At 44.2% G+C, this 18,866-nt stretch overlaps 1 protein-coding gene across 10 annotated transcripts in view; it reads right to left on the minus strand.

The window, feature by feature from the left end:
* Nucleotides 1-10,868, minus strand: part of nrxn2a (neurexin 2a) — a 187,996-nt gene extending 177,128 nt beyond the window's left edge. For 5 of the 10 annotated variants that reach the window (XM_048238051.1, XM_048238059.1, XM_048238054.1 and 2 more), the window contains exon 1: nt 10,742-10,868. The gene's annotated coding sequence lies outside the window, so the exon portion shown is untranslated. The remainder of the gene's footprint in view (nt 1-10,741) is intronic. The other 5 variants (XM_048238056.1, XM_048238053.1, XM_048238052.1 and 2 more) reach the window with 2 other exon arrangements.
* Between the last annotated feature and the right edge of the window lie 7,998 nt (nt 10,869-18,866).

An 18,866-nucleotide genomic window follows, 5' to 3' on the forward strand; every position in this document is an offset into this window, starting at 1 on the left:
GGAGGTGGATGAGCCCCCGGGCTGGCCAAGATGAAAGACGAGGGCCAGAGCAGACCGTGCCCAGGATAATCGCTAGACAAGGCATGCTTAACGCAAACATGCTGATACAGGCATGCCTATACAACCACAAACAGAGGAATCATACTTAAGGGAAAAGCAAAACAAAAGGACTTAAAGACTAGAGAATTGTAAGAGGAATACAACAGCCAGGATGTATGACATACTGTACAACACTGCCACACAAGCCACTAGCGTTAAGTGATTATTTCACAGAGACTAATTCACATAATATTGCACATCAGGACACAAACAAATATATGCGCGTGTGTACACACACACACACACACACACACACACACACACAGACACACACACACACATACATACATACATATATACACACATGCAAGCACACATGCACACACACACACACACACACACACACACACACACACACACACACACACACACACACACACACACACACACACACACACACACACACACACACACACACACATAGATAGAAGCGATGCAGTGCATAAAGTCAGTGTTGGTGACAGTGACTAATGGTGCAGATGAGGAAGAGCACAGCCTTTGGGGGCAATGCCATGTGTGATTAATCAAAATCCTGCATATGTAAGAAAGAGTTCACAAACACAGCGCAAACTAATGCATCGCAAAATCATGGAAGAACGTGCAATGAAAGGATTAAACACGCCCGACCATTTAATATATAGGGATATACAGTATATATTAAAGTGCAAACAATGACACCTTATTTCATAATCTCTTAATATATAATTAGACGAGATATATTCTTAGACAAGACAAATCTGATCGAACCAAAATACAACTAGAGGGGCACTCAGACATCCACCAAGACCAGATACCATTGTGGTTTGAACGAAAATGAAAAATAATTTATGGATCCGTCCTGTGATACTGCCCATGCAGTACCCTTCCACCAAATTGAATGAAAATGGCAGCCTGGTAGTTTGCAGCACATAAAAAGATTGGGGTCCTAACAGGAAAACAAGTGAGAGCAGCGAGCCAAGTGTCATGAGCCAAGAAAATAAATCACAACAAAGAATTTCTGCAATATTCATTATGAAATAAATGTCATGACAAAACGCCTCAAACCATGACTTTTGGGTCAGTTTATTTTGCTTAACCCACACTGAATGAATGAGTAGCCTAGAGGATTAATCATTAACTACAAGTTTGTCTGAGCATTTCTTTTTTGTGATTGACAATTGCTAATTAAGTACAGTCTAGCGGAGGATAAATGCTCAGTAGGGACACTTCCTCACCTCTCTGTAGTCCAAACTAAATGTTTAATATTGTTTAATGAGTCTCTTAAAATGATATTCTCTTTTTCATAGGGAGGAATTTAATCCTGTTGCACCATAGCAACTGTAAGACTACAAAGTCTTTAGTCTTTAATTTCCTCTTAGTTACACTTCAGCTGTATAAAATGCCTACAACAAAGAAAATACAAAAAGCTTTGGTGATGGGTATGTTTAAGCTTGTTTGCACCTTTGTTGCTGGGTCATTTGAAGTTCATGCTTCTCTGTGATATTATTTGGGTGTACTGTGTAATCTGTACTGTGTAATCTGTTTGTGTGGTAATGTAGATCTTGCATTACAGATTTATTTTACACTGCCCTCCATATGTATACAAAACTAAGTTTGTCCAGAGTCCACAATTATGACAAAAGGGTGTTGATATCTGAGCTCACCAACCAGTGAAAACACAGACTTCTCTTCCAATGCACCTAAAGCAACTTGCTCAGTCCCGGCGGCATGGGGGGCCTTTGGGGGGCCAGGCCCGTCCTGAAAGTCATCTGTGCCCGCCCTGGACGAGCTTGGCTGCTCCAACCAACCCCAATCCCATAGATTGATTTTGAACACTTATTAAATGTAGGCCTATAGGCTATTATACGTTTGTCAATCTAGCAAGTAGCAAATAAAACTTGTAAAATCTGTATTATTCCGTAGCTAATCAATCAGGAACATGAGGTAAGCCCATCACCTAAATGGAGAGGAGGTTACGTGGCGCAGTCTACTTCACTTCTGCACTAACCCCTGTCATCCGATGACAAATAGCTTATCGGCTCGCAGGTAGGCTATATCTTATATCTTCGTTAGTTAGTAGAAGTAGGCCTAGTAGTTTCTGGGTTTGTTTGATAGTGTTAACCTTTACTGTTTTTTTCTTCTGACCTAGTCGGAGAACAGGGCCGAAGTTATCCGTAACTTCGGGGCTAACACTCTATCTGAAAGGGGTTAGCAAATGAACGAGGATTTTGGTTTTATCTGCGGATTTATTTTTGCATTATTTTGAATATGACTAGCCCCATGCCAGTCTCAACAGCACGTCTACTTTTTCCACACGCATCTCAGTTCTAACACACACATCCCCTCTCGCTTTCTCTCTCTCCATCCCTGCGCACGGTGCTTTCTTAAAGGTGCTGCACCATTTTGCAACAATTGCATCTACATTTTCATATTAGAATGTTTTGTGAAGTGTCAGCTTAAACTACCGTGATCAATTTAAGTTCCCGTGCCCCCCCTGGAAAGGTGTAATGCCCGTCCGTGATTTTGTGTCTGCCGCCGGGTCTGAACTTGCTGATGGGCTGAAATGGCTGAGTTCAGGCCACTGTGTTTATTACCCATTTACAGAGACGACTCTATACAAATTTGTCACTGAATAGCCAGCTAATCGAATGTGAGGTGACATTTGGAGAGAATCGGATCAGAATCAATCAATCAATCAATAAATCAATCAATTAGATCAGAACCAGAGACCTTTAAGGACAAGATGCAACAAATAACTTGATTTAACACATGCACATTGGCCCAGACAATCAGCTGTAGCAAGCAGCGTTTTCACACGGGAAATATGAAGATTTAATATTTTTAGCTGAAGTGCATTCATAGTTGTATTAAGAAAGATTAAAAAGATACCATTGGTGCCTAAATGTGTCCTTTGGTTGCCACACTATTTTTCATTCTTTTTATCAATAATTTAACCAACATACATGATTTTCTACTTAATAAGTCCTTCAATGTCCAAGATATAGTGGTTCCATGAAAGGTAGTCTACCTTTAGAAGGAGGTTTAATGGAACAGTTACATGTCTTCAAGAAATGCATATCTCTTTTCATAAATATCAAGTGTCTCACCCCTTTTCAACCATGTATTTGTTCATGGAGTCAGGATATGCCTTGGTTTGTGTGGATTTGACCTTTACACAAAAGCAAAATAAATCAGTAGAATGGAACATTTGCAGTATTAATGCTAGTTAATCAGAAGAATGGAACATTTGCAGTATTAATGCTAGTAATAGCATGAGCAGAGGCAATGCTGCAAGGAAAACATTCATGTTCTCCATAGAAAATGTCACAGTCACACTAAGCAGCTTTGGTTCAAGATGCTAAGTGAAAAAACAGCAGCCAAATTTTGTCATATAAACCCACAAAACAAATGAAACCACACACATCCCCTCTCTTTCCCCAAAATGAAAATCATAAAAACACACAAATGTGGTGGCAGGCATCCAGGCATCCCTGCTCGGCTGTGGGGAGTGTGTGACCCAGCACTCATAAATTATTCTGCTGCTGCCCCCAACCACCTGTGCCGGGGAGCGGGCGGGACGGCACGCCGACCTCTGAAACGACCCCTCGGTGTGGCACACATCCGTGAGCAGATCACTCCCCACCACGGGGAGCTCAGTCATCGTCTGCTACCACTCCCTCTCTCTCACTCCATCTCTCTATCTCTCTCTCTCTCTCCCCTTCATCCTCTCTCCTCTCTCTCTTTCTCTCCTTCTCCCCATCTCGCTCTCTCTCTGCCTCTCTCTCACTGTCTCTCTCTCCATCTCTTTCATCATTTCTCTCTCTCTCTCTCTCTCTCTCTCTTCCTCTTTTTCTCTCTTCCTCTCTCTGTTTCTGTGCACTTGTGGACTAAATGACCTTGGACCATGAGAGCACTGCTCCTGACATCGAGCCCAACTTGCTGAATTAAATGACCAGAAGGGCCAGAGTCATGCCTGCCCAAACCTTGGAGGAACGAACTGGCAGTATGACATGGCCGCGTCCGTGACGAGACTAGGCAAGCACCAGCCTTCCATATGCAATGAAAAAAAAAAGCAGAGTCTCAGTCTTGGCTCGCACGTACTCAAGTGCACTCTCCCTCTCATTTCATTTCACACTTGGCACGAAAAAAAACTCCCCCGAAACCATTATGGAACCTTTTTTCAGGAGCCACTGATATATTTCAGGACCTATTCTTCAAGAGCTCCAGAAATGTATAATCCAAACGAAAGCATCTGCTCTATTCTGGAGGAGTGAGTGCGCTCTGAAAAGCTCTCTGTGGAAGCAGGGCTGTGCTGCTCTTCTTCTGGCGACTGCACGCCTTGTGCCCTTTGAATATTCTGATTACTTTGGACATAATTGTGCTGCCTATGACACTCCACGTCATAAAATATTCTAGGACACAAACGCACCCTTGGTAGAGGCGTCTGCCTCATACGCCCTGGCCGCCTGGCTTGCTGTTGCCTGCTGCCTGCCTGTCTGCTTGCTTGGTCAGACACGAGGGCTATGGACAGTTAAAGCAAGTCAAAAACCCACCCTGAGCCATGGGGGATAAATTTAAGTTCAAAACCCCAAGCTTCACACTGTTCTCATGCTCAAATACACCGTTCAGCTTTCAAGTTCAAGGGAGAAAAAATACAGATATCATCAGATATTCTCTCACAAGGATGAGCTGTATAGAAGAGAGAGAACTAGCCTAAATAATATCCTGATGTAAGTCATATTTCCACCATAGAAAATGTATCTGTGAGACAGAAAACACACACACATTTCTTAAAGGATTAAGACTGACCTCAGTCAGCTAAATATTTACTCAGATACATGTTAATGTGAAAGGATACATTACTACACTAGCTATTTTTACTCTTGCTCGTTTCTTTTGTCTTGCCCTCTAGCATATACTGTTTCAACTCATCTGAAACCAAGCAGCTCATAAAGCTTTTTATCTCATGCTGTCACCCAGTAGGAAACAGATGAGGATGGCAATGATGACTGCTCTCAGAGAACACTCCACCCCCGCCCCCCCCCCCCACCTCCAAATAGCAAGCACTCTGCAGGCAACATTGCTACGACAAATCAAAATAAGAGGAAGCATCAGGCAGCAATGAAAAGACGACTAGCTGGAACACCTGAGCAGACAATGACTGACGCCTGATTCAGATACTGTGCATCCGAATCAATAAAAAAAGTAACCTGCTAGCCATCAGCAAGGTAGACAGATAAATCAGATCATTCTCACAGACTAAGTCCAACTCAAGAGTCCTTTTTATGAGATGAAATGAAAACAAATGGGATTAAATTAGCTTTGTAGCCTACGCTTTGTGGAAGTCCATGGTGTGTTTTTACTCATATTTATTCATTCATTCATTTCATTTTATTCATTCAAAATGGGCCAGGATCCCTGCTGATGCCAGCTGATGAAGGCGGGCGAAGTGTTCATCTTCCCGCCAGTCAGCCCGCCAGCCTGGAGGAGAGTGCTAAATCCATTAGATAATTGAGAGATAAGTTGTGGAGAGGCTTGTCTTTCAGTGCTCTAATCATGTACAGCACTCAGGTGTATGAGAAGCTGAAAGCCATCAGGGAGGTTTTTACGTCGACACTCAGGTACCACGCCGGATGCTCTCCATCTTGAGGTTCTACAGTAATAGCTTCTAATAGCTGCGCGAGCTGCCAGGATAGCAAACCTATAGGATTAAAGACGCTGCTTTTTAACGTGTAAAAACATCCGGGTTTAGAGTAGGTTCCATGGTGCATTTGAGAGCAGAGTCGTCAGCTTGGTCATTAGCCTCTGAGGGGGATTCGTTTCTCTCAGGGGTGTGTCGCATTTATAGGCTCAAGCTGAGTGAGAAAATAACAGAGCAGAGCTAATACAGTCCAAAATGACAGCTGTGAAAAGCCAGGTCCTATCCTGCCTGCAATCCAAACAATGCATTTTTCACACAAATTACTTGCATACAACACCTTTTCCCCAAATACCACTCACTACAACCCCCTTCTTATGCCACAATGCTCCTGATTGCTTCAAAATGTAAGTTGAACCACAGCAAAGTCCATTCTGCTGGAGTCAAATCTGTTGTTTTGGTACACTAACACACAAAAAAGGCGAGTACTATTTCTCCCCGACATGATTAGCATTCAATTCTGTGCTCCTCAGCAGCCCAGCACCTTGCCAAGGCCTCATCAGCACCACAAAGCAGCTGAGGGGGCTGGGGCAATCAGTGCCGCGGCTGGGGGTTCTCACCAGCCTGCACAGGCACGCGCCCGGCCCACAGCTAGCCCCCTGAGGGAATAACGTCCTCTCCCCCACACACACACACAAACACACCTGCACACACACACACACATGCACGCACACACGCACACACAAACACACACACACGCACGCACATGCACACACACACCACACCACACCAACACATACACACAAACCACACACACACACACACACACACACACACACACACACACCACACCACACCACACCGACACATACACATAAACCACACACACACACACACACACACACACACACACACACACACACACACACACCACACCACACCGACACATACACAAAAACCACACACACACTTACTCTCTCTCTTCAGATTGTAGGGGCCCCTGCATGCTGTGAACACCTCCATATGCTACTGAGACAAAACGTATCCGACGGGGCAACTCATACAGAGGAAAGGAATGAGTGTCCACATCAGCAGCGTTTCCGAAAGGAGGGGGGGGATATAAAAAGCTACCTGGAAATAAAAGCGGATTCACATATCGTTTGTTAAATGAAAGCACCTGATATCTGTGGCACAATCAAGAGTAAACTAATTGAATGGATCAAATTACCATGTAATTCTAGCAGGGGTCATGCTTTAATTCTCTCTTTTTAATCGATCTTCAGTACATCACAGATCCTCTGCGGATGAGGGCAGAGGGCTGAATGATGAACTGAGCTTAACCTAGCCCTTATCAACTATCCTGCTGTATTGATTGCCCTTGAGCAGAAAACAAAATTACGCAAATGTGTGCAAAAGAGTCTCCAGTGAGCAGTGGGGATGGGTTTCGTTGGTAAACCACCCATGGCTACTCTCCACACCCTCACCACCACATGAAGTCACCTTCCTCCGCCACCAAACACAAACACACTTAGCACCATGCATAGCCAATGCATATCTGCCAGGAGCCAGAGGAGTACAATTTCATAATAAAAAAACAAAACAGTATTGCATTGATAATCTTAGGAGAGTACTTTCCAAATCAGTGCAGTTTAAATTCAATTAAATCGTATTTGTATAGACGTTTGTACAAAGAGACGGTAACAAAGAAATTTAATAGAATGCGTGCCACTGAAAGCCCCTCCCCCAGCCCTCCAGAGCAAAGCCAGTGCCACAGTGGCATTGAGGCAGGCCAGGCTCCATACAAGAAAATTAGATTGGGAACAGTTGTTTAAATGCCATTCGTCCATCACCATCAACCACCTTACAAAGTACGCAGTCTGCACTCACAGGAGAGTTATAGCCAGAAGCCACTGATTATTTGAGCTGTATTGACTGAAGAGAGGCTAACCCAAGACGGATAAACAGTCATTTTGGTGTCCGTGCCAAAATGCCAAGCATCTTCCAGAGCACTAGGATCTCAAAATTGAGAGAATGGACCTCCGTATATGTTGAAAAATGACACAGACAACAATATTTTCCATACATCCAAGTTCATTTAGCTTGTCCTACAGTACACTCGACTGTTAAGAGATAAGGCCTTCTAAGGACCTATGACACACAGCACTGCGGATCAGTTCAACATGGGAAACTGAAAAAGAGGGTAAAAGTGGGTTAAAAAACGTGGGATAACAGTAGCGTTTGGACTTGCATTTCAATCTGGTGTGAGTAGACTCAAAGAAAAGCCACTGATGCTGAACCGCGTCACAGGTGCAGCGGGTGCGGCGATGATGGAGTGCCTGCGCCCACGAGGCTTTGTGTGCTGATGGACGTATGACTTTGCGGCACTGTTCGTTGTTTCTCCTTTCACGGCTGTTGATCAGGTCTGCCTGGGTGTGTGCGTGGGAGAGAGCGCAAGAGAAAAGAAAGTGTGCGGGTCCCTGACAGCAGACACGAGTTCCGTCGTGACAGGTTAAGCCATTCGGCAGATAAGCCTCATTTCCTGTGGCTACAGTGTGGCACTGAGGACCAAGACAGAGTGGTACTGCTGCCACTACCGTGGCTAAACACGTGTACTACAAGAGAAGCCCAAGACAGGCAAAGCCCTCAGGTGCAAACCACTACTTCATGTGATCTCTGTCTTTTTTCAATAAGCACTAGAGCTTTTATACCAGGATTGGAACGATAGAACAGATGGGACTACTCCACTGTAGAATCTGAGATTTTACTTCCACTTTATAATATGGTGCTGCCTGAAAGGTGTAGTCTGCAATTCTTAATATATACACTTTTGTCAAGTTCTGGAAATTGCTCCTTACTAAACACTAGCTGTTCAGTGTGCATTCTCACAAAACAAACTCTGCTGCTTGTGCACGGTCCGCAGAAACAAATACAGTGGCTCAGGCCGTGTCTTAAACAAATCCAGCCAATCAATATGTTTCTTCAAGGGTACAGGAGGTAGGGGTGAAATCTGATTGGCTGTTGAGCTCAAACATCAACAACTTATTGCCAGAATCGTTTCATACCCATTTTGGTGAAGCGTCTAAGTGATGCAGTAGCAGAACTAAGATCAAACGGGAAAGAGACGCCATTATTTAATATGCTGAAGTGCTTCTGATTACTCACTTAGTAATAGATGAAGGAAGACATCATCAAGAAAATCCAACAGACCATATGAGGCAAACACCTTTTCATTTTGTATATTATACGTCACTAACAGACAAAAATGTGCTTATTAGCCTGCTGCTGCATTATCATTTAATGCCTTACATAAAGAACATTCCTGGAAAATAACGCTTTTATTGTGATATTGCTGTCAAGCAAAATTACCATTTATGCTCGCCAGAAATGTGGGTAAGGTGAACCGATCCATTCAAATATGAAATTAAAAAATATTATCAAAACAAAACAAGGGATTTTGCAATAAAAATTGCTTTTGTTTCATAAATGGAAACCTTTCAATACAAGAAGATAAGGGACAGAGTGAAATAATCGTATCCCTACTGTCAACATCTATCAGATCTGACAAAAAAAAACGAGATACTTCTTTGAAACGAGATACGAGACACCCCACGAGACATCTTTACGGAGGGCTGTGGCTTGAGGCTAGACAAACAGCAGAGTTTTTAATTCATGGTGCTGTCCAGTACCCCAACGCCTCAGAGGCCCCTACAAAGTATCAAAAAACAACATCCTCTGGCAACAGCGTTCTGTCTAATGGCGACACAGGGACCGATCCTGAGGTAGACTTCCCTTTGGATTGTTGATGGTCTCTGAGACTCTTTTCTCTCCTTATGTATTGTGTCACCATTTCCTCCCAACCACATCTTCCATCAGTCAAGCTCGTCTCTCCTGAATCTTGCCCAGTATTAAGTGTCTTTATCCTCTATCTTTTTTCCTTTTGTGTCCACCTTTTTGTGCAGAGGACACATCATTTGTTACGCCAGTGGACAGCCATTAAAGTCTAGAGAACAGACATCATATCTCATTTTTACTCCAAATAAAAGATGGATTATGTCATGCCTGTTGCCAAACAACATCTACTTTTGAGAGAAATGATATGAAGCAACCTCTTGGTTTAATTAAAGCACCAGAAATCGGCATGACAGTTTGACGGGGTCTTAAGGATGTCACAGTGCCACCTTCTTTGCTTTTAACAGCAAAGCTATTGTATGTGGCCAGCTGTCACCATGGATACAGGTCCCCACAGAACATGTGTAAAGAAATACACATATACATACTCACCAAGTCTCTCTCTCTCTTTCTCTCTCTCTCTCTCTCATACACAAACACACACACACACGCACGCACGCGCACACACACACACAAAGACACACATGCAGGCAGACACATACATAAATACACACATCTGGCCAAACATTCCCTGACATTTTGTATAAATTGTCAAATTGAATCAACAGTCCTTCAACATTTTGGCAGCAAAAATGTCAACATATTATTAAATGCTAGTCAAATACTTTGTTATATAAATACCTGTCACATACTAGACAAGACTACAGAATATAATTGAATGTTTAATGAATAATTACCTCAACAGAAAGAAAAATCTACAGAAATATGAGAACTGTATTGTATATAAATATATATAAATAATATGTAAAACCAGAAAAACGAAACCTGCCTGCAAAAAGACCAAATGAATGATCCCATTTAAGTCACAAAATCACAAAGACACGATGACTCATGCCATGAGCCATAAGCGAGGCCTCTTTCTTCATGTGTCGGCGTACTGTAAAGAAAAACCAGGTCTTCTCCATAATGGGCTCGTTTTGGGAACACTTGCAGATGGACTCCCCGATGACTCAGTCGCCAGCGTCAGATTTAACACTGCTATTCTTATGTCACTGCAACCACTGCCATTTCACCGCTCATCCATAAACAACACTCCACATTATACGTCTGAATACTCTGATAGGGGAAAAGGGCGAGCAAAACAAACACAACAAAAGCAGCCCCTTGGCTCCTCACCTGCTGCCAAATCCTGGGTCTTAGAGAGCCCTTGGAGCAGCTCCTCGGCCTGACCAGCTCCTATCGCCAGCTGCTGCGCTGACCAGCAGTGTTGAGGAAACATGAATGAGTGCATCTGTCCGCCACTAAAGCATGAAAACCACGCGGAGGAGAGCCGGCGAGTGCAGGTGCCCGTGGGCAACAACTCCAGGCCCATGAATCTGTTTAATTACGTATGTGCTCCTAACCATCCCTTTTTAAGCACCACTGACTGCGTGCGGCAGTGCACACACACACACACACACTCACACACACACACACACACACACACACTTACCCTCAGTCTCTGCTCTTGTAGCCTGTGAACACTTATTTCTCTCTCTCACTTTCCCTCCTTTCCCTTTTGGAGCCGTTGTTTTTTCTCCTTAGCTCTCTCTCGCTCTCTCTCTCTCACTTCCTAATCAGACTTTCATTTCGTTCGGTCTCCCTCCGATGCCATCACAGTAAAATTGGACCCACTTCTAAGCCAAAAAAGGATGATCTCTTTGTTTAAATGTGTTGTATTTGAGTTTCATGTTCAGTAAAGTCACTTGCTGTACAGTTTGTAGAGAATGCGTCTATTGTTTTGATATCAACAGAACACCACCCTTGTCCACGGTTTCTTTTGAAAAAATAATACACAGTATCACACTGTTATTGTGCGGCATGTTTATTTTGATAAGATCTATCCAAAACAGCAGGTCTCACTTAGCTCCAACACAGAGAAACACAGCCTTGACCTACATTACAAAAGCTGGGGACACATTGGCATGTTTATAGCTGAACTTCAAAATACCCTGATTTGGACAGCCGAGGAGGGGGGGAGAGGCAGTGTGTACACAGAGAGAGAAAATAAACTGTGCTCTGAATTACAAACACAAGACACTCGCCGTTTAGACCCGCCAAAAAGAGGCGGCTGCCTGCGACGGCGACTCACACACTTTACGGCGACGCGAGTTTATTCGGGTTCAAACTTGCAAGACCGCTAACTCGGTGTGCAAGACATGGCACGACTCGTGCTCGTTCACCAGTCGCTGTGTAATCTGCACCTGACCACTTAAAAGGATTATGCAGCGCTGGAAATACGCTCCTCCGTGCACATTAGCGCCTGGAGGGGAGGGGGAAGAAGGGAGGAAGATGTGCCTCTGCAAGATCAGCCACGAGTCTCTGCAGCAAGGGGATGAAAAAAAGCCCCACACCTTTCCTGCATATATGTGTGTGTGTGCGTGTGTGTGTCTGTGTTTATGTGTGTGTGTTTATGTGTGTATGTTTATGTGTGTCTGTGTTTATGTGTTTATGTGTGTGTGTGTGTGTGTGTGTGTGTGTCTGTGTTTATGTGTTTATGTGTGTGTGTGTGTGTGTGTGTGTCTGTGTTTATGTGTTTATGTGTGTGTGTGTGCGTGTGTGTGTGTGTGTGTGTGTGTGTGTGTGTGTGTGTGTGTGCGTGTATGTGTGTCTGTGTTTATGTGTCTGCATATGTGTGTGCTCTGTATACATGTGAGAGTTTGCATGGAAAGAAAAAAAACTACAAGGACAGAAGAATGTGCTCATGTGCTCATGGACTTTGTTTCATCTGTAAGTTGTCATGTCATGTCATGGTCATTAATGAAGTGTGTGTGTTTTCCACGCACACATACATTCTTCAGCTCCATTGGTGCAACTTCACAGGGGAGTCTTTGAAAGAGGGAAAAAAAAACATTTCTGAATAGTTTACAATGACAACTGCTTGAGCGCTGGCATCTGAGGTAAAAACACAATACCCAGTAAAAGAAGAATTGAGAGCACATGGATGGAGGACCTCTTCAGCAGAAGCAAGGACGCAAACATGAAAGCCTGTGTAAGAGCCGGTGACAGCAGAGAGGATCAGCATAGCACCCAGCACAAGGGTCTTGGAAGTTGTTGTTTGTGAACATCCCATAAGGAGCCGCCCCCCCCTCCCCTCTCCCCCTCTGTAAATGTGCTGTATCAATGCAAACACACAGCCTACATCTGAGAATAACATTTCAAGGTGAAAAGAAAAAAAAACTGCAGCCACTGTCCAACTACTGAATGAGTATACAGTATAGACCTATATACAATAAAATATACTGTATATATAATGGCAAAACATGAAACAATATCATCGAGCTGGCAATGAATAATTCACTTTTATTTTGACAGGCAAATATTCCATGACTACCTCTTCCATGCCAGTATATGTATCCAGTGACAGGCTTTGAGAAATTAGCTTCACTTTTATGTCTGTAGACCAAACAGACTACCCAACCCCCACCCCCACCCCCTACCCACCCGCCTTTAGTAGTTTAGTAGATAGTGTGGAATAAAGCAGGACAGCACATGAACACTGTACCCTCAAATGAGATCTGTGCTGTGCTGTGCTGTGCTGTGATGTGCTGTGCGGTTTTGTGCAGTTCCTGGAATGAGCCGCGGGCCTGGCATCACAGCTGGCATGAGAGAGCCCTAATATAGCTGTGAGCTCCACGTGGCATCAGACTCACACATCCCACAGAGAGGCACTGCAACATATCATCCACAGCCCACTCAAGAGGACACCAGACTCACTGTGTCAAAGGTGCACAGACCAATTCATCTACTCGCTAACTCTACTCTAAATTCAGGATTCACACAACACATTGCGTTCCCCTGTCTTTCTGGAGATAACAGATACTTTAGAAGACAGTGGTGCTTGGAAATGTAATGGTTTTGGGGAAACAGTGGGGGCCTAGCTGGTCCCAAAAAACAACTTGCCCCTACAAAATGGAGAGGCCCAAGTGCTCTTAGTCACTTGAAACAACGGCTATTCTTCAGCGTTTAAGTCTCTGAGACACATCACGGCAATGTTCTTCAATTCATGTTGTAGATGGCTTTAAATGTGCAATACATGGTGCCGCAATCACCACTAATAAGTCTCACACTGAGAACATTTTTCACTGAATCCAAAGCAAAATCAATGTTACACAAGCAAGCAGAGAGAACAATTTAATTAGGCTAAGGCTGGGTGCTGTATACAACGATTATACACAACATCTTATCATGATGGATTTACAAAATGAGCTGAACAAGCAGGTCTGTAATGCAATGCAGGTATGGAAATCACAGTATGCCCAACGCACTGTGTCCACGCAGCATTCCTTATATATAAAAACAGCAAGGGAAGCAAACTGGAACATTTCCTGTTTGGGGGCATGTGTCTCTGGCTGAGTGGAGAGCGCGCAGTGGCAGCGAGTGGGAATGAAAATAAATGACTCTGTTGGCACGTTGATAACGGCCAGCCCCAGCATGCCGCTTGCACGGCGCACCCTTCTGTCTGCGCGTCAGGGTGTGACGGGTCCGGCGCCAGCTCAGCAGCGCTCGGGCGGCAGCGCGCGGGGACGGTGACGGATGGACAGCGAGACAGCTGCTAAACATCCCGAGATTTACACCAGCGGTCGCCGCAGCAATCACCGGCCCATCACGCTGACGTAAATCTCCGGCCCCGGGCCCGCCTCACACCACGCGCTGATGGGGGGAGGGAGGTCTTTGTTCCGACTCTTAAGGAAAATGGCTTTTAGGAGTGATGGTTTTGCATTTGGGGCCCTGATTCGAGGTCAGTGACAGACTATTTCTGCTGAATAGCCTACGTGACGAGGCGAGGCCTACCCGTGAAATAAGCCTGCTAGCTGGCTAATGGGTTACTGTAACTGAGAGGAATGTGCACAAATCAGGTTGGTGCTGTCAAAACAGGATGATTTCAGATTTAGCTGCTGGTGCCTTAACAGTCTGTGGCAAATGGCTTCTCTGCTGTTTCCTCCGCACAGAGCAGCAAACAAAGGGTACGGCAGCAACTCGCTCCAGGAGAGGAGTTCCAAAACCCCTTGTGTGTGTGTGTGTGTGTGTCTGTGTGTGTGTCCGTGTGTGTGTGTGTGTGTGTGTGTGTGTGTGTGTGTGTGTATGTGTGTGAGTGTGAGTTTGGTGCGTGTGTGTGTGTATGAGTGCGGTGCGTGCGTGAGTGAGTGTGTGTGTGTGTGTGTGTGTGTGTGTGTGTGTGTGTGTGTGTGTATGAGTGCGGTGCGTGCGTGAGAGTGTGTGTGTGTGTGTGTGTGCGGCACATGCGGTGTGTGTGTGTGTGTGTGTGTGTGTGTGTGTGTGTGTGTGTGCTTTTTTCCCATGGCTGTAATCTGTCTGCCTTGGCAGTAGCACTCCAGCCAAGGCCTGCGTGGCCCTGGCCCTGGCTTTACCTCTCTGCCTCCTCTGACTAATCCTCCAGTGCTGCACCGCGGCTCAGAGGTCGGGCTGCGGCAGTATCGGCGGCGCCGCGCTCCCCCGCCACGCACCCCCGCCGCTGGAGTGTCAGGTTACCCGCCCGCGGCACCACTGGGGGAGCTGAGACAGAAAAACACTTCCGCCCCAGAGGACCTGGGGGAATCGAAGTATTTCATCTAATGTAGTTCATTGAGAAATGATGTGTTTTAATTTGAGATCCTCCCTGATCTCCCAGACACCTTCTGGGAACAAAAAGAAAATCAGATATTCTCTTTTTCGTCTCTGTCTAGGTCTACGGACTGAGTCTTTTACTGCGCATTAACTCATACTATTGAAGTGAACTTATCGTGCTTAAGCAGGGAAGTGATTGGCTCGATCACAGGGTATATGCAATATGCAAAACTATGGAAAGCTATGTAAAGTGGCCCTGGATGAAGCCATCTGCTCAGCAAAATACTGTGTAAATGCTCTGAAAATAAACTCAAAAAATGCAAAAAAAGAAGAAGAGAGGTGTCTGCCAATTCACATGTTGAGAGAGAATTCACTTTCCTTAATCCTTCGCCTGAAGCATCTGGCGTCTCCTCCCAAGCAGCCATGCCTGGCAATTATCTACCTTTCTACTGTGCAGGACTATTTCAAGACTCTCAGGGAATCAGTTAAGTGTGATTCACTCATTTAGCATGCCTCTAATGTCAGCCATGTTGGATCCCACTACAGTTCATTACTGATGCAAATATGCTGCTAATTCCATTCTAATAGGCATATCTGTAGATGTTATTGACTCCTGTTGCTAGAATGTATGGAAGGCATATAGCAAAATAGACTGCCTTTTTAAATTATCTCTCCATGTATTTCCCACTGACTAAATATTAACCAGCCATGTTCTCTACAAATGTGGCATGTCTTTAAAATGTGTGCTTGTTACCCACAGCGGTTAATAATTCATTTAGTTCAGCAAGTAAAGTTCAACAGAGCCGAAGAGGAAAATAAGAGACTGTTCCCTCAAGGTAGAAAGAGACACGAAGATCTCAACACTGACCTTTTTTCAGACCTATCATCATCCGGAGAAACAACCCCCCCACACACACACACACACACACACCACCACCTCATTCGCAGCCTGGCATGGGGCTGAGTCACGTGTCAGACTCGATTAAAAGACGACCCTAGTCTCCGGGCTTAAAATTGCCCTGAGTAAGTGCGTATATCTGCGTGTGTGTGTGCGTGTGTGTGTGGTGGTGGTGGGGGAGGGGAAGGGGGGGACAGGGGTCAGTGTGTGTCTATGTGTGTCTGTGTGCGCACATATTTCTGTGTGCGCGTGTGTCAGCGACCTTGGTGGTGCTCGAGAGACAAAGGCAAAGGGAGCACAACTCAGACCTGTGCGTGTATGTGTGTGTGTGTGTGTGTGTGTGTGTGTGTGTGTGTGTGTGTGTGTGTGTGTGTGTGTGTGTGTGTAAGACTCGAAAAATCAACCAGTCTCAGCAACAACTCAGACACAGCTAGTATAAGCATTCTTCTTATTTCTCCCAGCACAAACACAGCAGCAGTGTCAGGGGGAAAGGATCCTGGGGACACCAGGGGTCTGCTGGTCCCAGGGTAAAGGCAGCAAAAGACTGCTGTGTGATTTAGAGGGAGACGTTAGTTATTGTGACGCCATTCTCATATGACGTCCACCCCGCCCCCACTCGTTGCTGTGTGTCCATGGCAAACAAAAGAGTTAAAATGCAATTGCAGTGCAGTACAGAGGGAGTCCTTTCAACAATCCGACATACAAAAAAAGAGAGTTGCGAAACCTTTTCTCCTGTGTGACTAAAAAAAAACGCTGAGTGTCTGGTTTGGTCAGCGATAAATGTCTAAACCATTAAATACAGAAAAGAAAGTTGTGTCTGCTATATCCATAACTCAGCCTGTTCTATGACATTAAAGGACAAATGAGAAGGACATAGAACAAAGACTCATTCAGTGACACTGTGCTTCACACAGCAGCCACTTGATCTGCTTTCAGTCTCTCTCTCTCTGTCTCTCAGTCTCTCTCTCTTCCACCCTCTCTCTCTCTTTCTCTCTCTCTCTCTTTGCCTTTTTCTGCAGAACACAATAATACAAACCCAGGTGTCTATCAGAAAAGAAAGGAAAATTCAGCAGATTTTTCTTCCTCCCAATATATGGTATTGCTGGGACTGATGATCAGCATATATTGGCTCTTTTTACTTTGAAGGATGGTATTGGGGTGACAGTTTGGGAGGAGTATGACAAAGATCATTCCCGTCCTCAAATATATGCCTTACTGTGGTAGCAAGAGAGCAGTCCATAGAAAGCTCATTACTACAGAATAAAAGGAAAAAAAAAATGTAAATGTCCATTTTATTGGCTGCAAGGACATATGAACACAGTTGATTAGAATGCTTGGAGGACCAGAGAGTAGTCAGGGGAAATAAATAATCTATGTGCTAACATGCAGAGGGCATTTAGCTTTTTTTTTTATATAAAGTTCCATTTAAAATGCTCATAAAAGTTTCAGGTCTACATACAAAATAAAAAATGACACATACACACACACACACACAGAGAGACACACACACAGAGACAGACACACACACACACACACACACACACACACACACACACACACACACACACACACACACACACACACACACACACACAGACACACACACACAGAGACAGACACAGACACACTCTCTTTCTCTAGTCAATTATCTTTCATGACTACTCTAGCCATTCATTCACAATCAGTACAGAACAGTCCACAGTAGTCAGCCCTTCCAGACAGACATTGATGATGGCTATAAAGCTCCGTCCTTAGTCAGACCACTCGGGTGCCAAAGGAAAAGGTCTCTCCAGGTAGAGCAGACATTCTCAGACGTGGCTTCCTCATATAAAACTAGCCAGGAATTTGGCCCTTGTGACGCTGATTTCCATTGCATGAACTACAACATCATCTAACCCAGAGAGCCTTTTCCTTTCAGCTCTAAAACGCAGCTGCTATTCGTGGGCAATGAACTGTCTGACTAGTGCAGTCGAGTAAGACAACACAGCATGGGGAGGATTTTTTTCTGCTAAGGTACTTTTCCATTGATCAAAAGAATACACCGAACATTTCTTTAACGTACATATCTCTCAATGCCTGATACTGTGACTCAGATATCACATACTAGGATGTAAATGTGTGGTACTCTGACATGTAGTGTCGGTTACAAGAAAACGGAAGTAGAGATTTCACAGAGTAGGCTATAAGGATGGAAAGAAATTGAAAGATTGAAAGAACAGGCAGGATATAATTGTCTAATGATACATAACCTGTACAGCTCACCACTATATCCTATAGCATGAACACATCACATAGTATGTCACCGACTAGTGAAGCATTTCGATGTTGCATGACAATGTATCAGACTCAGTATCTATTGGCCATACAGATGCTGCAATCCTATGGCATTATACAGTAGATATGGGTGATTCTCCTTATATGGTCCTATCCTGCTTTAAAAATTGTAAAACAGCAAAAACAATATAATAGCACAACACAAGAAAATGCCTTCAAATTGGTTCTCTGCACATCAATAAAGGCAAACACTGTTGTTTACAAAACATTATTATTCTCCAGGATCCACAATGGTGATATTCCCTCTTTGAACACACTCAAAAATGCTAATCTCTCACAAGGGCCATATTGCTGTATAAACAATAAGAACTTCAGAAGATGACTTGACGATAACTACATATTGATGTAAACACAAAGGACATAACGGTCATTAAAAGAGGATTTACAAAAACAAGGGGGTGTCCAAGAAGCCAAACATGAATGCAAACGGTAAGCTCACAGACACTGTCATGTTATGTGTGT

The sequence above is a fragment of the Alosa alosa genome, chromosome 2, assembly GCF_017589495.1.
Source record: "Alosa alosa isolate M-15738 ecotype Scorff River chromosome 2, AALO_Geno_1.1, whole genome shotgun sequence".
NCBI lineage: Eukaryota > Metazoa > Chordata > Actinopteri > Clupeiformes > Clupeidae > Alosa > Alosa alosa.